The following is a 6,000-nucleotide window of genomic DNA, read 5'->3' on the forward strand; positions in this document are numbered from 1 at the left end:
CTCACCTTTTACATGCCCTGTTTTGCCAAATTCCTACTCCGTCACTCCTCAATTTAAATACTGCTCCTTTCAAGAGGCCTTTCCTGATGCTCCAGTCTCAATCGGCTCTTCTCTAGCACCCTGTACTCTTCCTTTCTATCCAGCTTCCACGTATACATTTGTTTGTGTGATCACTTACTGTCTAGTTCCTCTACAGGCTGTAAGCTCCACGAGGGCAGAGTACTTTCATGACTGTCTGTCTCTCCAGCTCCTAGGACATTATGGGTACCGTATAAATGTCTGCTGAGTGCAGGGTTTTGCGGCAGATTTTAGGACTTGAGGCCATAGATTCACTGTGGAAGAAACTTTAGAAATTATCTATTTTAGGCCGGGCGCGGTGTCTCACACCTGGAATCCCAGCACTTTGGGAGGCCAAGGCGGGCAGATCACCTGAGGTGGGGAATTTGAAACCAGCCTGACCAACATGGAGAAAACCTTGCTCTACTATAAATACAAAATTAGCTGGGCATGGTAGCACATTCCTGTAATCCCAGCTACTCGGGAGGCTGAGCCATGAGAATCATTTGAACTCAGGAGGTGGGAGTCGCAGTGAGCAGAGATCGGATTGGTGCCATTACACTCCAGCTTGGGCAACAAGAGTAAAACTCTATCTCAAAAAAAAAAAAAAAAAAAAGAAAGAAAGAAATTATCTATTTTAAATACTTAGTTTTATGGATGAAAAAAAAAAAAAGATGCCGATATTAGATAGAGCAGTGATACCGGAAATATCAAAAACCAGAGCTATCCTACTGGCTTGCATGGCAGCCCTACTCAGGGGCAGAGGTCATACTGCAGACACACTGAGTAAAAATCAGCAGCAGCCTCTTTCAGCCACTGCTCAAGAGCATCCCACCTCACCCGTCAGCCACCCTTCAGAGTGCATTGCTTGCCACTGCTTGGGTTGGAGCTAGAAGCAAATATCAGGACAGGGCCAGGCTCATCAAACCACATCACACGCAGGCAAGGTCAACCCTAGGAGACAGGCGCACGGGGCGTTTCTGAGTGGCCGTGTCCTGAACTCCGGACTTCCTAGGCAAAAATGTCAGAAAGAACCTCCTTTACCATCCTTTATTAAAAGCAAAATGAAGACTGGCAGCCTCAGACAGAATTCTCCCCTAAAGTCAGGTTCACTTATATAAAAATCCTACTACTTAAAATGAAAACACAGTGTTTAGCAAATCGTATGAAGGAAATAATATATTATGATAATGACAGTGGTAAACATAAGCTAACCTTTGCAAAAAGGAAATTATAAAAACATCAACAGCTCTGCCTAGAGCTATTAAGTAATTAAGGGAGCTCTGGTTTGGAAAGTTACTCTGTAAGGGGTACAGAGACACACATTGAATTTAAAGAGACATTTTGCTTCCTCTGCAGTAGATCTATTTCCAAGGGAAAGTGGCATCTGGTACAACCATGCTTATATACGCTGTGTACATTACTTTGAATATTTGATTATTACATAGAATTCTACAGGGTTTATGCTATTAATTATTTATATTATGTCTTGAAGCTAACATTCTTCTTAGGGGTACCCATTTTTAATTAAATAGCACTCAAGGGGAATGTGACAATTGAAATAATTTTGTCTAGAGTCAACTATTCTTCTAGAGAGTAGCAATAAGCCCAGATGGTGGAGTTAAGAGCATTCAAATCCTGGCTCTAGTACTTAGCTATGTGACCTCTGAGGAAGTTACTTAACTGCTTGTTGCCTCAGTTTCCCTAACTGTAACAATAAATTTTATTTTACTTACATTATAGGTCTGTGGTGGGCATTAAATGAGAAAATTCATAAAAATTACTAGAACAGTGCCTAGCACATGGTAGGCACTCACAACTGTCAACTCCTATTAGTATTCAGTAACATGAAATTTGTTCAGTTAGGAAGAACTGAAGGGGTTGCACGGCATATAATTCCTATATCATTTGTACCAAACATGTATCATTTTTCTGGTCTCTGCTATCACCTTTAACTACTGCTATAAACTATAGCTAAGCAACAAGTGATTTCTATTCTGTTCCTTACAGGCCTCTATTTACCATCCCCAGGTTAGAAGCAAATGTCAGAGAGACCAGAGAAAACCGTGTGTGTTTTAGTGGGTTTATTTGGAGGGGCTTGGGGCCGGAAAGGAGAGGGCAGAGATGCAGGGCGAGATCTATAGAACATTTTGAACTTCTGTCTATAAACCATCAAACGTCACACAGGTCACTGATGTGAGGATCCACTGAGCTTATGGCATTTGTGACAAACCAAGTGATCCTTTTATTACAACAGCTTATAAATGAAGGATTCTGGGTCATCATTCACAAGGAAAGAAAATGTATACTTCGTTTTACTTGTTTCACCAATGAGTTCACTCCTTGCCAGAATCGCTTCTCTCTCCAGTCATGAATTACCCTGAAACACCTCCAGCAGCTGGGTACAGATTTCTGAAGAGCTGTGAATTGTTAACATGTCTGGAGTTCTGTGATGTGCATTTGTTTGCAAGTGACTCCCTGGTCCCCTGCCAGACACTCAAACTTCAGAAAAATAGATCGCATCACTACTGCCTCCTCTGTAACTCTGATGGTATGGGGTCTAATCGCTGCTTTTCTATAGTGGGATTCAGAAGGACATTGCTAGAGACAGCAGAACCACATGTATTCCTGTACCAAACTTCAGAGGGAAGCAAGTATCAGGAGTGTAACGGCATCAATCTGAGCAGAGATCAGAATACTGATCTGAATGCTGCTAACAGAAACATGGTCCAATCACAAGCCCACCTCATTCTGTCCATCTTACAGAAAATAGAATAGGATGATGCCCTAATTACATGCCCTATACAGTACAGCAAGATCCTAACTAGCTAGCTGACTTTACAGAGATGATGGTAATAGTCTAACAGTTTATGGTTGTCAAGTGTTCACTATGTGTTAGATGCTGTTTTAAGTCACTCACATATAATGTCTCGCTTAATCCTCATCACAAGACTTTAAGGAAAAGAAAACATTAATATCATGTTAGTTAGGGAAACCAGACTGACACACTGGAGTCAGGGCTTGAACGATGAGAGTCTAACTCCAGAACCTGTGCTTTTAGCTACAGAAAATTTACAGCATTGTAGCAATTACCAGAATTGCTTATTTATATAGAGGAGTATAAGCAACAATCATAAACTGTCCCAAACTACATGTAACCCCATAAAGAATTTTGCAATTTCAACTTCTACTCACAGGTTCTGTGTTCCAAGCATTGTGGGGCATTCAAGAGAAAAATGAATCTAAAATAGTTCCAAATCCTAAGGAGCTCACAGCCCCAATGTGGAGATCTCCAATTAAAACATAATGTGATAAGGGCCCATCCCACCCAAATAGCTGATAAAGCCTAGGACAGCAAGCACGGTGTGTGTGTGTGTGTGTTAAGGGGATGATAACAGGGAAGATGCCTTCTTCATTCAGCACATTTATCCTTCAACAAAGGGTGCCATGCAATTGTTGCTTGGTAAAGAAACTTTAAATTTCCTTTATGGTTTTGTCCTGTTGCTTCATACATAAGACAATAAGAATGTACGGCTTGGTAAGTAATCTTTACAAACATGTCACTCTCAAAATTCTTCTCCCATTTTAATTAAGTTGCTAGCAAGCCTCACTGCCGACATTGTTAACAGTGAACTTTCACCCTGAGTGTTTTCACTAATTACACTGAGAGACAGCAAAGTTTGGGAACGTTTAATGCTCACCGATAGGTGAAGCGTGTTATTTCTTTGAACTGTAAAAAGAAACAGTTTCCTCCCACAAATCAAAGCCCCAACTATATCACATCGATTTAATTCAACTCTAAAAACTCTGTAATTAGTGGTTACAGAAAATGGCTAATTGCCTCTCCCTGCATTCAGGCAATTTCTGCCATCTCATTTACAGAGCCTGGGAGCTGTGTGCTCAACCCACCCACTGAAAGGAGAATGCTAATTATCATTGTTGATTGGTGATACAAGTAATAATATTTTTCAGCAACCCTGTAAAATTTACAAACATGTCAGTGAAAATACCAGATTCTTCACAGTTTGTTAGCCTTTGAACTAAGTGTCTAAGATACATTCTTTTCTAACCAAAGCCCGAGCAAGAGTTTTAACGAAATGCACTGGTTATCCACACAATCACCATCATAAGGCGCTCCAGTACTTCCTAACCAGCATCTAAGGGCGCTCACGACACCTTCGCAGGGTGGGCATTACACCTGGTTTGGAGAAGTGAAAACTGAGCAACAGATTTCTGGACTCCAAGTCTCATCTGCTCATCACCCAGCAGCCAGGCCGCGGCTCTGCCCGACTCCTGCCGCCACTACGGACGCGTTTAAATTTTTATAAAGCTTCACACTTCTCCAGGCGCGATGCTTGGGCAGTTCAAAGGCTGCAGAAGGAAATGAAGTCCTGCCCGTGGCGAAGGCTGCCCCGGCGCGGTGAGATTTCCTCCAGCAGGGACACCTTGGGCAGAGACCCGCCGGGCGCCTCGGCTCCACCCCGGCGTTTTTGAAAGTAAACTCCTACCTGCCTGTTGCTCTCTCCGAGGCGCAACCGGACTCGCCCCCCAGGCCTCCAGGGCCGGCTCAATTTTTTGTGACCGAGGTGTGCACACAGACCAGCTCTGTCCCGGTTCCTGGCGAAGGGCCAGGCGGTGCCGGGGTCGAGCCCCGCCGGGGGTGGGAATCCCGGTGCGCGCCCGGCTCCCGCCCTGCACGGCTGCTGCAGCCGCCCGGTGCCTCCAACGCTCGGCCACTCCCTGCCGGCCTGCCCGCCGCCCCTGCACGCGCACCCGAGGGGCGCACCCAAAGGCCAGGCAGGGGAGAGAGGGGCGTCCGAGGCGTGAGCAGGGCACCCCGGGACCCCAGGGAGTGGGGTGCGGCCGGGATCGCACCGCAGAGCCAGGAGGGGCGCACTGCGCGGAGAAGAGTGGAGTCGGAGGAAGCTCGACCCGGAGCGCTCCGCAGGAGGGGAGGGGGCTCCCTGTCTGAGGCGGGAGCCGGCGACCTGGGGGTCGAAGTCCCGTGGGGCGAGTGCGGGAGGAGGGCGCAGGGGCACGCGGGGTCGGGGCGGGGGCGTCTCCCCGCCAAACGTCTGTCCGCGGGGCCGCCGCCGCGCCGCGCCGGGTCTCTCGCGGGACTCACCTCCGCGCCGGCCGCCCGGGCTCCGCGGCCCGCGGTCTTGGCTCACAGCGGCCCCGGCTCTGCGGCCTGCGCTGGGCTCCTGGAGAGGCAGAGCCCCGCCGCCGCCGCTGCGCTGCTGCTTTCCGCTTCCTGTCCCGGCGCCGCCCCGCAGCCCGAGCCCAGCCCTGCGAGCCCGGCGCGGCCGCGAGCCAAGAGCAGCGAGCGCTGCCGGCCCCGCCGCGGGCCCGGCCCACCTGCCGCGGAGGGCGGGGCCCGGTCGGCCGGCGTCCCCCTCCCCTTGTCCCCGCCCCGACCCCATGCACTCGGGACACACACGGAGGCGTGCACTGCCACACTCATGCACAGGACCCGGGGAATGACACTCCACACACACATTCACCCTCACGCACACACTCTACACAGACACGCACAGCCCAGTAACCCACCCTCTTTTGGGCAGACACGCGCGCTATTAACACACGGTCCGGGGATTGATCTCCCCCCACCCCGCGACCCACCCTCCAACATATTTGGAATCTCAAGCACATACGCACACACACACAAAATCATGCACAAAATTCAAGTCCGTTTGCCCTCAGCAGCGCCCCAACCCACATATTCACGCGGCGCAGGGATTAACCCCCCAACCCCACTCAACACACACTCATATACACACATTCCAAGAACTGACCCACAAATATCCATATACACTACATCTCAACCATATATGCACACTTAAACGCACATGTAGCCCTGGAAATGACTCCACAAATAGCCACACGCGTGCACACACCCAAACACACAGGCTCATACACACACCCTACAAGCCTAACCACCAC

The 6,000-nt window shown here is 48.5% G+C and overlaps 1 protein-coding gene across 1 annotated transcript in view; it reads right to left on the reverse strand.

The window, feature by feature from the left end:
- VANGL1 (VANGL planar cell polarity protein 1) overlaps positions 1-5,315 on the reverse strand; it is a 49,159-nt gene extending 43,844 nt beyond the window's left edge. Inside the window, exon 1 of the mRNA XM_039460957.2 lies at positions 5,183-5,315. The gene's annotated coding sequence lies outside the window, so the exon portion shown is untranslated. The remainder of the gene's footprint in view (positions 1-5,182) is intronic.
- Positions 5,316-6,000: the final 685 nt, after the last annotated feature.

This window comes from Saimiri boliviensis, chromosome 11, assembly GCF_048565385.1.
Source record: "Saimiri boliviensis isolate mSaiBol1 chromosome 11, mSaiBol1.pri, whole genome shotgun sequence".
NCBI lineage: Eukaryota > Metazoa > Chordata > Mammalia > Primates > Cebidae > Saimiri > Saimiri boliviensis.